Source organism: Chenopodium quinoa, unplaced genomic scaffold (assembly GCF_001683475.1).
Source record: "Chenopodium quinoa cultivar QQ74 unplaced genomic scaffold, ASM168347v1, whole genome shotgun sequence".
Lineage (NCBI taxonomy): Eukaryota > Viridiplantae > Streptophyta > Magnoliopsida > Caryophyllales > Amaranthaceae > Chenopodium > Chenopodium quinoa.
In genome coordinates this window covers 1,918,352-1,936,324 of record NW_018743050.1, presented here as the reverse complement: position 1 = coordinate 1,936,324, position 17,973 = coordinate 1,918,352, and the positions used below count along the sequence as shown (strand labels likewise).

The 17,973-nt window shown below is 35.7% G+C and overlaps 1 pseudogene; it reads left to right on the top strand.

The window, feature by feature from the left end:
- Positions 1-375: 375 nt before the first annotated feature.
- Positions 376-3,072, top strand: LOC110730895 (annotated as a pseudogene).
- Positions 3,073-17,973: the final 14,901 nt, after the last annotated feature.

Below are 17,973 nucleotides of genomic sequence, written 5' to 3'. Positions count from 1 at the left end.
ATTTATGTAACAAATTCTACTAGTGATATTGATAGAATTCGATTGGATTTCAGTTATTATGTATGACCGGTCCAAAGTATTATATATCACCCTAAATAATTCTAGCTAACTAGGTTTTAACCTTTTCAATTTATTTTCATTAGATTAAGGCTATCAAAATAATGTTATAAACTTATAGAATGATGGATAGAGTTAGATAAGATAAAATAAAGATATAGGATAATAATTTCAATTAATATCAAAATAAGATAGGATAAAGAATAATAAGTTCACATAAAATAAGTTCCTAATAAGTAATAAATAAGATACTAAAAAAATTAGATTTTTTTTACAAAAATACAATCAAGTTCAGATGAGATTCACATGGTTAGGAATATATTGCCTTATTGAGCCCAAATGCTGCAACCTCAACATGACTTAGAAGTCACCTATCCAAATAATCCAATACCCATTTTCATAAAAATAATAAAAATTCAATACCCAGATAAAACAACACTACATCTTTCCTAAAACACCAATATAAAAAAGATGGCATCATCAATTTAGAGTAAGAAAATCATGAGTAACATCACACTGCCGTGCTGTAACTAGCCCCACACTTTCATCATCCTTCAAATTTCATAATCCATAATCACATATTTCCACTCCTAACATCAAAATAAATACTCCCCTATCCCATAAATCAAGAACAAGTCTACTCTCCTTTTTTTTTATTCAAATTTTTGTCTTTTATCTTCTTCTTTCAATTAATTTGGACCCTTTTTTTAGTCTTTATCCTTTTCCTATTTTGTCTCTTTTTAGTTTTCACACTCACTCTTAAAGTCTTAACAAACTCATCATCCTTTCTTCCTTCCTCCTACCAAAAACCAAACTATACCATACTCCATTATAAACTCAAAAAATCCAACAAAAAAAACACCCTTCTACTTTTTATTTTCACAAGTTTGGTTACGGTCTTGAGAGGAGACGTTCCTAATCTCCCCCGACTCGAACAATGAACAACCCAAAGGGCGGCGGCAGTGGCGGAGGCGGAGGCAAAACAACAATGAATTTCGCGGAGCAAGTAGTAAAGGGAAGATGGTTCACAGTATTCGCATCCCTTTTAATAATGGCAGGAGCAGGTGCTACATATCTATTCGGAATATACTCAAAAGAGATCAAATCATCCTTAGGATATGATCAATCAACCCTTAATCTTTTGGGTTTTTTCAAAGATTTGGGTGCAAATGTAGGTGTATTTTCCGGCTTAATTGCCGAAGTAATCCCTACTTGGGCCGTCCTATTAATCGGATCATCCATGAATTTTGTTGGGTATTTCATGATTTGGCTTGCGGTTACATACAAAATCGCACGGCCTAAAGTTTGGCACATGTGTTTGTACATTATGATTGGTGCAAATTCTCAAAACTTTGCTAACACTGGTGCTTTGGTTACTTGTGTTAAGAACTTTCCAGAAAGTAGGGGGATTATGCTTGGTCTATTGAAGGGTTATGTTGGGTTAAGTGGTGCGATTATGACCCAAGTTTACTTAGCCATTTATGGGAATGACTCTAAATCTCTGATTTTGCTAATCGGGTGGTTACCGGCCGCGATTTCGGTCGTATTTGTGTATACCATTAGAACCATGAAAGTAAATCGACAACCTAACAATGAGGTGAAAATTTTCTACCATTTCTTGTATGTTTCAATTGGGTTAGCATTGTTTCTTATGGTTGTGACTGTATTGCAAAAATTTATTCATTTTAGTTGAGCTGCTTATGCTGGTAGTGTTAGTGTTGTTTGTGTTATGTTGTTTTTGCCTCTTTTGATTGCGATTAGGGAGGAGTTTTATATTCGAACTCAAAATCGAGCCGAGTCTCGGACTTGTGGTGATGGTGATGGTATTGGTGTTGGTGTTGGTTCATGTCCTTTGCCATCTAATGTTGGTGGTTTTGTTGTGCCAAAATACATTGATGAGAATGAGAAGGAGCTTTTGGAGTTTGTTGATGGTAAAAAGAAGGAAAGGTCTTGTTTTCTAACTATATGTAACAAGCCTGAAAGAGGGGAGGATTATACAATTTTACAAGCACTTTTGAGTTTGGATATGGGTATTTTGTTCCTAGCTACATTGTGTGGGTTAGGGTCTAGTTTGACGGCTGTGGATAACTTGGGTCAAATCGGTGAGTCGTTGGGCTACCCGACTAAGACGATTAGCACATTCGTGTCGCTAGTGAGCATATGGAACTACTTTGGTAGAGTTTTCGCCGGGTTTGTGTCCGAAGCACTATTGGCCAGGTGGAAGGTCCCACGGCCGCTAATGTTGACACTTGTGTTACTACTCGCGTGTGTGGGCCATCTACTCATCGCGTTCCCCATCCCAGGATCCGTCTACATTGCATCAGTAATCATCGGGTTCTCCTTTGGGGCACAACTACCCTTACTTTTCGCCATCATATCAGAGTTGTTCGGGCTCAAGTACTACTCAACGTTATTCAATTGCGGGCAATTGGCTAGCCCACTCGGGTCTTACATACTCAATGTTAAGGTGACCGGGATGTTATACGATAAGCAAGCTATAAAAGAGTTGGCTAAGAAAGGGTTAACAAGGGAAGATGTTAAGGAATTAACATGTCTAGGGTCACGTTGTTATAGACTATCTTTTATTATTTTGGCAGGCGTTACATTTTTTGGTGCATTGGTTTCATATATACTGGTTTTAAGAACTAGGGAATTTTATAAAGGAGACATCTATGAGAAGTTTAGGGAGCAAGCAGAGAATGCAGACAAGGAGAAGGGTTTGGTGCTGAGCAAGCCTGCTGCACAAAAAGAAGTTGAATAATTATTAGTAATTAGTGTTTGTTTTGTTTTCGAGTTTCAACAAATGGTATAAGTGGTTAATCCACTTGATTGTTCCTCAGCTACACTATTATTATAATACTGTTGAGATTCAATCAAGGTTTGTAAATTGATTGATTCCATTGCTATATTGCTATATTACAAAGTACGAGTTTATTTTTATAATTAGTGAAAAATTTGATTGCACCATGCATAGATTGGTGAAGATATCAAAATGATTTGTGACTGGTTGGTTAACTACTGTGTATTTACTTTGTTTTTTTGATTGACACTTTTTTATTTAAACATTATTGTTTGTCGTGTTAGACTTGTTTCGTTATAGAGTTCATGATATCAAATGTTGATGATTTATGTTTACTAATCCACTAAAAATATTAATAGTTGAATTTTCGTGTTGAACTAAATGAAAATGGAGGAAACTGTTGGAACAACAAGTGTGTGTGTAGTGTGTGAATTTTGTGAAAAAAACTCAAAGTCCCACATTGGTGGGAAATGAGAGTTTTACTCTCTTTATAATATAGAGAGTGGGCTAAAGGGGTGTGGCCCTTGGGCTACCCACATTTTGTGGAGAGGGAGGACCTATATGGTAAACCATCTATCACACACGCGCGCCGAACCGAGCCGGGCCGGGTTGGGTTTATTAAATAAACTTATTTTTTGGACAAGGCTAATTGCGTGTTTTTGCTAAACGTTTTTGACTGATTACATTTGACCGTTTTTTTCAAAACTGATTAATGGAGCGTTAATCATGCAAACGTTTTCACTGATTTTTTGCTAAACGTTTTGCCATGCATTAATCTTCTGTAACCGTTTTGAACGTTCAACTTATGACCGTTTTAATTGCGTGATTAGTGCCTAATTAAACAGCAGCAGTTACGTTGCAATTTTTCCTATAAAAGGCGTGTTGATTTCCTGTTTTTTCATACACAAAAATACAGAAAGCAATCTTCTTCTCCTCTCTATTTTTCCTCACAAAAACAAAACCCTCGAGCTGTTTCTTTTCTTTTTTTGGTGTTTAGTTGCCCGGTGGTTTTGTGCAGTTCCACCGGTATAATTACAATAGAGAAAGGCTGTTTTATCCTGGGGAACATCCGGTTGTTGTACGAGCTGCTTGCACAAATTCAAGGGTAGTACCGTGAATGTTCTAAAGAGAGCGACATAGTCCGCGACTCAGTCTATTTCCCGGTAACTTTGTTCTGTTTTTATTATTTACAGCAGTTCGGTTTATAACAGAAACATCACCAAAAGATATTGAACATGTACAACAACCATAATTCGTGATTTGAATTTGAATCACAAAATTTTATCTAAAATACATTATTAGGATAAAATCATTATATTAAGTAGTCGTGATTTTTGGACGTTAGTTAGTTAGGTAGGGAACGTGGTGGTCAAATCTAATGTAACCACATGCATTTGATGAATATACCATTTCAATTGGTTGTAGGTCCCACGATTAATAATAAATTTAGTGGAGAAAGATATTCAATTCTAAGTCTAAAGTTTACAGTTTGTTGACTTAAAAGAATAATGGATCAGTATTCAGTATAGTAAAATAGATTAGTAGGTTGATTGAGTACGGAGTAGTTAGTCGTGGACCCAAAACTAAAGTAGTCTGGCTTTCTCTTTACGAAATGTACATTTCAAGCTACAATGCTACTCGAGTACTCGTACATTACATTACTAATTTACTATAAATTGTTGAATTTGGAGTATTAATGTAATGTTGTTCAATGTTTGGTACAGTCCTTTTTTATTTCTCTGTTGCTGCCATTAACAATTACTAGAGTCACGTCTTCACGGGTAGAGTTGATTTGTCTTTGGTATCCATACTGGTGTTTTCATACTAGAGTCAAAGAGCCAAAGAAGACAATTACTGAATTACCCATACTGGTGTTTTCATACGGATACGAAGTATATCTAGTTTGAGTGTCTTGTAAATGGCAAAAGACAATTCTCATACTATACTGATTTCACTCTCAAATGAAGTATGTTATTTTGACATGAATTTATCCGATTCAATCAATCGGAGGTAGGGGTGGATCTTCGGTCTGCCAGTTCGGTTTGACCTCAGTTTGAAACGGTTTCGGTTTGAAACGGTTCGGGTTAAAACGATTTCATTTAGACGGCGGGTCGGTTCAGTTCGGTTTTGATTAGTCACAGGTCGGTTCGGTTTCGGTTTATTTTTGTACGATTTAAATTCGGTTCGGGTCATAAACGGTTCGGTTTATAAACAGTTCGGGTCATAATCAGATAGGTTAGAAACGGGTTGCTTCAGGGGCGGATTTACTCGGGTCAATGCCGGTTCGGTTTTTAAACGGTTCGGTTAATAATTGGGTCGGTTTGAAACAGGTCGGTTCAGGGGCGGGTTTACCCGGGTCAATGCCCGTTCGGTTTATAAACGGTTCGGGTCATGATCTGATCGGTTTGAAACGGATCGGTTCAGGGGCGGTTTTACCGGGTCAACGTCGGTCCGGGTTCATATCGGTTCGGGTCATGAACGGATTATTTTAAAATGGGTCGGTTCAGGGGCGGGTTTACCCGGGTTAATGCTAGTTCGATTCATATCGGTTCGGTTTATACTCGGTTTGGTGCTAAAATCGTTCGGGTTAGTTTGGTAATCGGTTAAATTGGATCGGGTTGAAACCGAGTTCTAAAAAGTGGTTTTGACCAGTTAGCGCGTTTTGTTTTATATCAAGTTGGGACTAGTATTTTCATTTCATTAGCGGGTCGGCATAGGTTGGTGAAAAAAATAATGGATCGAGTAGAAATTGGGTTTTAAGAGATTTTTGACCGGTTAGCTATTTTCGTTTTATATAAAGTTGGGATTTCGTCACTTTATTTTCAGACATCGGATTATATACAATTACACAAATCTTCATTTATTCAATTATTCTATATCATGTTAATATGTTATGTTTCAAGTTTGGTTATACTCTTGTTGTTGTTTATTCGATATTATCATATTAGTCTATTACAAATTTATAATGTATTAATGTATTATTGTTTCATTATTAAATATATATTATTAGGTTATCAGCTTCTTGTTGGATTGTTTTAGATATCGTGTCATGACCATGTTTTGATGAGTTGCTACTTTGAATACGATAAATCGATTCAGATATCAGATTATATAGAATTACAGAAATTCTCATTCATTCTATATCATGTTAATGTGTTATGTTTCAAATTCAGATATCAGCTTCTTGTTTTAAAGATCGCGTCATAACCATGATTTGATGAATTGGTACTTTGAATACGATAAATCGATAATTGATATTGTAATAAACTAATAATTTAATGTTACGGAACTATATTTGGATGTTTAATTAAAATCACGATTATTCAATTTCCCATTAGTCTAATAAAGTAATAATTGACAATTGTTTGTAACTATTCCATAATTTTGGTGTTAAAGTTATATTGCTGAATTACTTTGTTGTCTTACCCTCTCTAATCACCTTTTAAGATTACGTGCCTACAAGGCTGCAACATATATATGTTGCAACTTGCAAGTTAAAGAAAACGGGTGGGGAAGTAGAAGTATTCAATTAGACCGATCATCAACTGTTTTAAGTTTTAATAATCAGATACATTTATCGATTATCTATACATACCAATGATAGTATGATACCAATCGTACCATACATTATTATTTATTACATATACTGATATACATATAACTAATATACATTAAATATGTCATATTGAATCAATTCCAATTTCCAAACATTTGTGTTTCTTACAATTTATAAGTTACATAAAGTTAAGAGTACAGTAGTGTTTTTATTAGTACGTAGCTATGAATAAAAAAAAACATATTATCCAAATCCATTATCCCATGATCCGTGTCACCGTCTTATATTAAATATCAGCCATTGATTTGCATGTCATCTAACGACCTATCATCGCACACATTCCAATTCACGATCCGTGTGTTTTCTTTTCCACCAATCTGATCACTCTTACCATCGTCTCTTTAGTACTCTTTTTGATTTCTCTCTCGTTTTCTTAATCCTCTTCTGTAATATTATCAATTTTTTGAAGCCATGGCTGCTAATATGCTCACTGCTCTCTCGTTTTCTCTCTCATCTCCTCTTCCTTCTTCCTTTCTTCTTCTTCCTTCTTCTCCCTTCTTCCGTCTATGTTCTCCTTTCTTCCATCTCGTTTCTCCGTCTCCGTCCACCGGCACCACGCACGACGGTTTTTATGGTCAAATTCGACCACGAAACTCTAGATCTAGTTGTTTCATGATCGAATTTGGCCTTTTAAAACCAAATTCGAGGCCAAATTCAGGATTAATATATAAGGTGTTTTCGTTCTTCCTTTTTTTTATTTTCTGTTTTTCTTTTTAATTTTTTTTCAAGTTGTGGGCAACGGAGGGGGCCGAGTTAGGGTGGGTGCGGCAGCGGTTAGACTGGGTTCGGGTGGGTGGGGAGGGAGGATTTTTCGAGGGAGGGAGGGAGTTTTATGGTGGGTGAGCAATTAGAGTGAGTTGGGGGGTTTCGAGGATGTTGGGTTTCGTGGGGGTGGGTGGGGTGGGGTTACGGTGGGTTTGGGTTTTTTTTCGATTTTTTTGTATGGGGTGGGGTGGGGTGTGTTACGGTGACGGTGGTGGGTGTGGTTGGGGTTGGGTCTTTTTTTTTTTTTTTTTTTTTTTTTTTTTTTTTTTTTTTTACAGTGACGGTGGTGGGTGGGGTGGGGTGGGGTTTGTTAAGGGGGTGGGGTGGAGTACGTTACGGCGATGGTGGTAGGTGGGGTGGGGTATGGGTCTGGGTTTTTATTATTTACGGTGACGGTGGTGGATGGGGTGGGGTAAGGTTTGGGTCTGGGTTTTTTATTTATGGTGGGTGGTGGGGTGGGGTGGGGTGGGTTACGGTAATTATGGTGGGTGCGGGGGTGGTGTTAGGGTGGGTCTGGGTTGACGTTGGTGGGGTGGGGTGGGTTACGGTAACGGTGGTGGGGTGGGGGTGGGTTACGGTAACGGTGGTGGGTGGGGGGTAGTGTTAGGGTGGGTCTGGGGTGACGGCGGGGGTGGTGTTAGGGTGGGTTACGGTGGTGGGTGGGTGGAGGGTGGTTGGATTGGGTGGGTGGCCAAATTTTTTCATTTTTTTATTTAATTTATAACTCCTAATTTAGTTATACAAGAATATAATTTTAATTTTATAATAGCAAAAAAATTTACAAATTTAAATCAATAATTATATGTAAAAAAAATTGTACTGTTAAATTACATTAAACATCAAATATATTTCGTGGAATTCTAACAAATTGTTAAAGGCTGTAAATAGTTCAATTTGAATGGAACGGGTTGTAAACGGTTCGGTTTAAATAGTTTGTAATCGGATCGGTTGAAACGGGTTGCGGTTTGAAAATAGTTCGGTTTAAACGGTTTAATGGGTTATAACAGTTCGGTTTAAACGGTTAGCGGGTTGTAAATGGTTCGATTTAAACGGTTTTTTCCTACGGTTTAAACGGTTTCGGTTTATAAACGGTTCGGTTTAATTAGTTAGCGGGTTAACATTAATCGGTTCAAACGGTTTCGGTTTATAAACGGTTTGGTTTGTTATTGGTTTACGGTTCGTAACGGGTTAACATTAATTGGTTCGGTTCGGTTTCGGTTTGACATTATACGGTTCAGTTCGGTTTTCGGTTTAAAATTAGCGGGTTATAAACGGTTCGGTCCGTGATGGTTCGGTTCGGTAACGGACGGTTTTACGGTTCGGTTTGAAAAGTCCCACCCCTAATCGGAGGAACTGCTTATCTATCAATTAATGAGCACTAAAGTTATTACCTTGAAGTAAAAGTTTTATCTAGAACGGATTCATGTGAGTCTAGTCAAAAAAAAAAAATTTGAGGAAATTTTTTTCTTAACTGCCATAAATTAGATAATAATAGTCAGATATTAGATTATAATAGTCAGAAATAATATTATAATAGTCAGATATTAGATTATAAATACCAGATACTATATTATAATTGTCAGAAAATATATATATATATATATATATATATATATATATATATATATATATATATATATATATATATATATATATATATATAAGAAAATAGATTATAATAGTCAGGTATTAAAACCCTCCTCCCTTCCTTTCTTCGTCTCTCCCCAACAACCCACCATCTCTCTTCTCTTTCTTTGGAACTCACATTTTCTCTCTCCTCCATGATTATGGCGAGACCTCAATCCCACCACAACAACCACCAAATCACCATCAAACCAAATCGCAACATACAACTAAAGCACAGCCAAATCGCACCATCAACTCCTTCAAATCGAACCATCAAATCACAGCCATCAAAGCGCAGCCAAATGGCAGCACGTCGACGGTGGGTTTAGCGTTCGATGACGGTGGTGTTAATTGCTACGATTTGAGGAAGGTGGGTTGTTAATTGCTGTGTTTCTAGGTTGAGGAGGGTGGAGGAGGGCCAATCTGGGTTTGGGCTCTTTTGGATCGGTGGTGGGGAGAGGTCGTCGGCACCAGGGGTTGCGAGGGAGAAGGCCGTCGGCAGGGGTTGGGCAATGACAGTGGGTAGGAGATGGGAGTATGCATTATAAACCGGACTCACATAAACGACTCACACAAAACCTTCTCTAAATTGAAGTATAAAAGGTGATCATTGTGCTACCCTGTGTTAGAGGCGCGACACTCTAAAATTGAAATGCCCCTTAGCTTTAGTAAAATAATAATTTAAAAGAAAATGATAAACTTAACTCTAAGATCCATACTAGGGTTGTATATAGTTTGGTCAGAACCGTAATCAAACCAGACCAAACCGTATTTTAGCGGTTTGGTTTGATTTGATTTACGGTTAATAAAAATACGGTTTGGTTTCGAATTTTTTGTAAATATAGTTTACGGTTTGGTTTGGTTTGGTTTTTCAAAATTTATAAACCAAATCAAACCGTATTTTAATATTGATATAATTTTTAAATAATAAATAAAAATAATTATTATATATTGAAATTTTTTAAAATAATAATAATTGTTATTTTTATTGTAAATTTGTAACACAATATAGTTAATTATTTGAACTTTATTATAAGTTAATGTAGTACTACGTATTATTAGCATTTTTAAGAAAAAATGTCATCTCAACACAAACCGCAATTACGGTTTGGTTTGATCCGGTTTCAATACTATTATGGTTTGGTTTGGTTTGAAAAATTGACCAAACCGAATTTTGCAGTTTGGTTTGGTTTGCATTCAAACCGCACCAAGCCAGACCATGTTCACCCCTAATCCATATTATACGAATGTTTTTTGTTTAGAGGGATAAAGTAAGGGGGATAGGATAAAAGAGGAGGAATTTAACATGTCCTTTGTTTGTTTAGAGGGATGGGGATTACGAGGGAGGTTAGGAGAGGGATTTAAAAAAAGGATTTATCCCTCCAAATTAATAATTAAAGGGGTTGGTATAAGGGATGGAGATTATATTTAATGGGTAAAAGACATTTCTACCCTTAATGAAATAAAATGAAGAATAGATCAGTGAAGAAAGGATAGTAAGGGTAATTTTGTATTTTTATTAGTTATTTGAATCTAATCCCAACCCATACCAAATAATGGAAAACACTATTTTTATCCTAATTCCATCTATTAATCCACCTTCTTATCCCACTCAATCTCATCCCTCCTACCAAACGCCCAGTACAAGTATAATGAGTTTGTGTAAAAAAAAAAGTGTAATAAGTTTTTTTTTTTTTAAAAAAAAAGAAAAATATAAATAAAAACTAAATATTAATTACATCAATGTATAAGTCTGCATATATCAATAAACTAATTAAAATCAATCAATCAATAACTATATACTAAAAGACACATTAGCAGTGATAGGTGTTATATTTTGGTGTGTCCTTAATTTATTTATTTTTTTGAAAAAAAACTCTATGTAAGAAACAAATTAAATTTTTCTACATATAAGTATTAATTACATACAAATTATAATAGAAGATTGGAAAAATTGACAGGAATATTATGACTTCTGTCTAGTCTGCCATTAATAAAACCACGTTTTGATAAGGAAATTTTGACTTTTACCACCAAAATAAATCAAAAAATTGTTTTGTACCACCAAAACTTTTAAAACTTTTATTTTACCACCAAAAAAAGTTCTAAAAATTGTTTTTTTACCACCTAACGTCAAGAAAACCGTTAAATCTAACAGTTTTTAAAAAAATTTCTTCGAATTTTGTGCGCAAAACATGCTTTTCATGGGTTTGAGGGCCATTTTGGCCCAACAGAACCAATTTGAGGTCAGAATTGACAAAAAATGATCGAAAATGTCTTGTTTTGCGTGTTCACGCAAATCGAAGTATTTTTAAACAAGCAAAATGAGATATTTTCGATCATTTTTTTGTCAATTTTGACTTCAAATTGGATTCATAGGGCCAAAATGCCCCACAAAATCTCTAAAGATCATGTGTTTGACACGAAAATTGAAGAATTTTAAAATTTTAGTTAGGTTTTTGATGACAGGTGGAAAAAAATAATTTTTTTATTTTTTATTTGGTGGTAAAATAAAAGTTTTAGAAGTTTTGATGGTAAAAAACAATTTTTTTTATTTTTTTGGGGAAAATTTGTCAAAAATAACACCACCTTTCATCGGTCTTCCAAGAATAGAACGGCCCTTTGGATTATTCCAAAATAAAATGACCTTTGATGCACATCCGCCAAAAATAAAACAAAACCGGTTGGTAGCCTGTTAAATAGGTTACTAGTGACATGTATCACAATGTCATTGGTCAATTTTATTTAACAATTTTTTTTAGTAAAAAAATCTTAAAATTAAAAAAAAAATACTTAAAATAGAATAAAAAAACTAAAAAAAAACTCTATCTCTCTCTGCTTGGCAGCCACCCCAACCGCCGGGTCTTCCCCATAAACACCGGCAGCCAGAACCTCCTACCAGGCGCTAACTTTTTTCTACTGAACCACCTTCCTCCTGTCCTAATACCCTGCTTTGTCGGCGCCCAAACCATCTCCACTGTGCGTCGCCACCCCCTTCCCCCCTTGAACTAACCACCACCCAAAACTCTAAAAACCCAAAATCGTGTGGTGATTTTAGGGTTCAAAATTCCACCAAACCCCATAATTATTTCACCCCTCCACCCTGCAAAAATCTTGAAGATCTTCTTCTTCTTCTTCTTCTTCTTTCATTCAAGCTTTCTCTCTCCTATAAAATACCCCCAATTATCCCTTAAGAAATTGGGAAACTGCCGGTTGGAGATGAGGTTGTTCGAGGATAGGGAGGGAGGTTTTAGGGTGGGGAAGGTGGTTCAGGGGAGGGGCTGGGTCAGGACTCTGCCCGCCGGCGGTGGTGGTTGGGTTGCTTCCAAGAAGGGGGAGGGTTTTTTTAATTTCAGTTTATTTAGTTTTTAACTTTTTTTAAAATTTAACTTTTTTTTAAATCATCATTATTAAAAAAAATGTTAAAATAAAATAATTTTTTTTAACCAATCACACTTGGACACATGTCTAATATGGTTTTTTGTTCTATTTTTGGCGGATGTACATCAAAGGTCGTTTTATTTTGAAATAATTCAAAGGTCGTTCTATTCTTGGAAGACCGGTGAAAGGTGGTGTTATTTTTGACAAATTTTCCTTTTTTTTGGTGGTAATTAAAAGTCAAAATTTCCTTTTGATAATCCCCCAATAAAACGACATCTGCACATGATCTTTCAAAAATGGTGTGAAACCAGTTGGTAACCTGTTTAATGGGTTAGTATGACATGTGTTCCTTTATAATTGGTTAACTAGATAAGCCTCGTGCAATGCACAACATAAAAAATTTCTCTGAAAAAAAAATTTATTTTACATATGTCTCTCGTATGAGATAAATTATAAAAACATAACTATTAATTGTAATGCGTTTAGATCCAACTAATTTTGAAGAAGAGTATAAATTTAAGTAAATTATGCAATACGAAGTACTCTTTAACCGAGAGTAATTATATTTTGAAGCCAAATAGTAACTCATAGATTCATCATAATATAATACTACCTCCGTTAACTATTATTTGCAACAAAGGGGTATTATTTGTGAGATATAAAATATTTCTTTGTTGCAAATAATAGTTAACAGAGGTAGTATATGGAATACAATACTTCGTATAATATACTACATCCGGTTCATTTTAGTTGCAACAAAGTACAACTTTACGCAAACCTAGGTAAAACTTTTAAGGGGCTTAATGCATGTGAAAATTAAGTAATTAAGGGAGTTAAAAAGGAGGGAAAGCATGTGGTCCCCTTTTTTAATAAAGTAGAACAAGTGGGAAAGTTTTGTGAGGTGGAGTTTTCCCACCCAAAAAAATCTGACTTTTCACATGGGTGGGAATTCCCTCCCATTTTTCCAGCCAATTTTAAGAGGGACTTCCCCTTTTTTTGTTTCCCAGGAATTTCCCTCCCAAATTTTCAAGGGAAATTCAAATTTTTTGCCAAATACCCCAAAACCTGTTTTGTTAACATTCAAATCAATTCCCCTTATAAAAAGAGGAATTTCCAAAGCACATAACAATTTGTTTTTCAACCAAAAGACAGATCAGGGAGGGGTTGGGGGGTTTAGGGTGAATAATTCAATGTTTACAAAACACAAGCCTACAAATTACAAAAGCCTACAATTAGTTTAAAATTAGCCTAAATTCACAGTGCTAAGTTAAACAAAAGCAGCATCCATGTTCAGTTCTTCTAGGCTCCGTTGAAGACCATCCAAAAAATTTCAGCCACCATTTCATCACCTTCAGACAGCCTGAAAAAAAAAAGGTAAGGGACTCATGGCAGAGTTCTTTGTAGAATTCTTTTTTTAATGAAAATCAACTATACAATGAGGAGCAGACAATGGCAGCATGGCATCGTTTCACAAAAGAAGAAAGTGAAGAAGACAACAGCAACTCAGAAGAAGAAGCTGGTTATGATGCAGATGATGATGGTGAACTACATGGTCCACTGCATATGTATGGCAGACAAAGCAGAGAAATGACAGTGGAAGAAAAGCGGCAACTAGTTGATTAGATCATGCTCAATATGGAGGGGGACTCTTTGCCAAGAGGATTTTTATCCAGTTTGGCCAGAAAGCATCATGTGCATAGATCAATAACAATAAGATGGTTTAAGGTAATTAAGCAACACATGTTAGATGGAAATGATGTAGATGTTAGGACCAAAAAAATAGGTACTATTGGCAGAAAATAAAAGAAGTACATTGATGAATTCTTAACATCTTTGCCTTTGTACAAAAGACAAACTGAAAGAGGATATGCTGCAGCACTTCATGAGTCTAAGTATGCTATTCACAAGTTAAGGAAAAGGGGTAGACTGAGAACACACACAAGCACAAACAAACCAGCACTCACTGACCAGCATAAAATAGCAAGACTGAAATGGGTTCTGAGTCACATTACCCCAATTCCAGCTGAAGGGGACCCTTCATTTGAAGACATGCAACAATGGATACACATTGATGAAAAGTGATTTTTTTATAAACCCAGAAACAAGGACCTTCTATCTTATTCCAACAGATGACAATCCATACAGAGCACAACAGTCCAGAAGGTTTAAGATAAATGCTATGTTTATGGGCATGATTGGGAAACCATTGTATGATGCAAACAAACAATCATTACATGTGGGAAGTATGGTCTTTTCCCTTTTGTCAAGTATGAGGAAGCAAAGAAAAAGAGTAAAAACAGAGACAAGGGAACCATAGAGGCTAAGGCAGTCTAGAGTATTAACAAGGAAGCAATAAGGTACATGCTACTTAATCATGTGTTGCCAACAATACATGAACAATGGCCCCCATAGCTTCCCAAGGACATAACTATTCAATGGGACAATGCTAGGTGTAGACACCTAAAAATGTCTCCCCAAAACCAAACCCGATGATGAACAACCTTTCACCGCCATTATTGGTCGAGTTGAGTATTTAATCTTGGAGTGCTTAAATCCATATTTTCATTTCATAAACCAACCCAACTTCTAGCCCATTTCCCCAAACCATAACTTATTTTCCTCTTTTCGTGCCTTTAAACCCAAAATAATTCATTTCATGTCCTTTAAAATCATTCATTTCGTTGTCCCTTTATCGTGGTTGCCTTTAATGATCCGTGAACGGTTTACAAGTTCCTTAAAAACTTGTTGGCGGCTCCCTACTTTGCTTTGTCCCTAATCGTATTATGTCAATTCTCACTTCCTATGAGTGCCAAGCATATTCACCACATGCTTAACGTAGGCGCACTTCGATCGACGCCTACACTAGGCCTCACCAAATATCACAAGATCCAGAATTTCAAGAAGCATGTCAAGCATATGGATTCAACATACAATTTTTTTTTCAACCAGCTCAATCACCAGACATGAATGTTCTAGACTTAGGACTATTCAATGTCATTTAATCACTGCAGTATTAGTCATTCCCTCAGAATTTAGATGATCTCATCAAAGAAGTTGAATTAGCATTCAAAGAATTTGATCTAGAGTTGAACAAATACAGTTGGATTACAATTCAGTCATGCATGATTGAGGTATTAACAAGAAAAGGAGGAAACAACTATACACCACCACACATGAAAAAAAGAAGTCTAGACAGGCAAGGTGTTTTACCAGATTTGCTTCAGGTAGACAAGGATTAATGGTAGAGGTTGTTTCCTATCTTGATTCAATCACAATCCCAAGTACTAGTGCAAATGAATTTCAAATGGAAGTTAATGCAGATTGAAGAATACAAGGAAGCATAATCAAACCAGCTGAGCCAAAGACTACCACACATAAGTACAATCTTAACATGTTTTTTGTTGTTTTTGTTGGTATTGGTTAGGTGTATTTTGGTACATACCTAAGTTACACATTCTTAGGCAGTCTTATATGCTACTATAGTTTGGTTTTGTACAAATCACAACCTTTTGTTAGTAATGGAAACACAACCTTTTTTGGGTACTAATCATCCATCAGAAAGGGTTACAGTTCTCTTTCAAGGCATCAATGAGTTATGGTACCTCAATAGAAACCTCAAACAAAGGTAACTAGAATAGCCATGACACTCAAATAGCTATCAGATGAGTTCCTTCATCATTTGGATGGGATTCAATTTGATGCAAGCTGTGGGGGGGGGGGGAGACTCAATGCATCACACAAAGGGGACTCATCAACAAAATCATAGCAACAGTCAACCAACACACCAACACAACTACTCAAGTCAACCAACAGACCAGTTCATATTCCAACAACAATTTATAACCAAACAACCAACATCTCCCCAAACAACATAGCCAAACATAACAAGGGACTCAACAATTTATATCCAAATCAACAATTCATAACCAAACAACCAACAAATCATACCCAAAAATCATATCCAAACATAACAAAGGACTCAACAATTCATTTCCAAAACAACAATTCATACCCAAACAACCAACAACTCATACCCAAACAACATATCCAAACATAACAGGAAACACATCAAATCATACCCAATGAACCAACACTATTAGACTAGGCATAACAAAGAACAGGGGACTCATCAATAGCATAATTAACCATAAATTGGAACAGAAGAAGAAGATTAGGGTTTTAGAAATTACGCTGCTGTAGACACCCATGTGTGTCTCCCCAAAACCAAACCCAGTGATGAGTACCTTTCACGTTGAATCATAATCGAATGAAACGAAGTGTGGAAAGGTCTAGTGTTGCGGAAAATTTTATTTCTTTTCTCTTCTCCCAGTTTTTGAAAACTTTATTTTAAGAAAACAGCCAATCCAGTTTGGTTGGTCCATGATAAGGGTCCAATAGTGGTGTAGTTGGATGGGGCTTGCAAAGACCTTTCCAACGATATATTATAAGCCCAATTCCGATGAATATTGAGAAATTCATGGCCAATTTACTAAACTGGGTCTGGTTTGAGCTTTAAGTACGGCCTAATGATCTAGGGGAGGGCCTAATATAATTTATCATTCCTAATGCAATTAGGAATGGTTTTTAGTCTTCTAGAACATTCTAGAAGGTCTTATCATTCTTAATTCAATTAGGACTCTTCAGAGTTTTAATCAGATCAAATAGCATTTTCGACTGAAATTATATTATTTTATCTTCCAGTACGGAAATTTATCAGATTTTCGAAAACGTGTTAAAAGTCAGTTTGGCGTCCAACCCCAGGCCTTGGCGCCTGGAATCAGGATTGGCGCCAGACGCCAGCCATTGGCACCTGGCGCTAGCCACTGGTCCTGGCGCCAATGAGCCAGGGCTGGCGCCAAGGTGGTTTTGTGGTCTTCAGACTCTGTTTTGATAAATTATCTTTTTTGGATGATTTTCTCTATAAATATCGTATCAAAAACTCCGTTTTCAATCATCATCTACATCTATCATTCACCAATTCTCTTTATTCCTAAGTCTTCATCAACTCTCAATCATTCATCAAATTCTTTGAATTCATTCATCTCATTCATCAATCTTCAATATATTAATTCTCTAGTATTCTTTTCTAACCTTTTCTCAAATAAAAATTCCACATTCACAAGATCTTGAAACACCTAGCCATATTCGAAGTTGCCTTCGCCCTAAACGTGAAAGGTTTTAATTTCTGAGGGTTTGTTCCCAAATCTCTCTTTCAATTATTTAATTTAATTGTTTTGATTATTATTTTCCTTGAAGTTACTAACGTGTGTATTTTGTTATTAGAAAGAGGTACGAGGCATCAAAGTAAGCACTTTAATGGTTTTATTGATATTATGATGTAGACATCATGTTTATATTTTTATTATGATACTCCTAGTATCATGTCTAGGTTAATTTTAATATCAAATATGATTACTACGATGCTTCCTATATTCTTCCTAATATTTATGATTGTTAGTATCATGTTAGGGTTAAAGATTTGATTTTTATCGCTTAGTGACATGCTAGGGTTTGTTATTAATCTTGTTAGTATCATGCCTAGGATCTTGCTATGCTTTAACATGATTATTGATTATGATTGATATTATTATTATTCATGATATTGATTATTTATTATGTTGCTTGATATGTATCATATTTTATATTCTGTATTGCTTGATCACACCCTTTATTGAATGTTAAAGGGAATTGGTATTTGCAATCACGCTTAATAAGATATTAATAATCT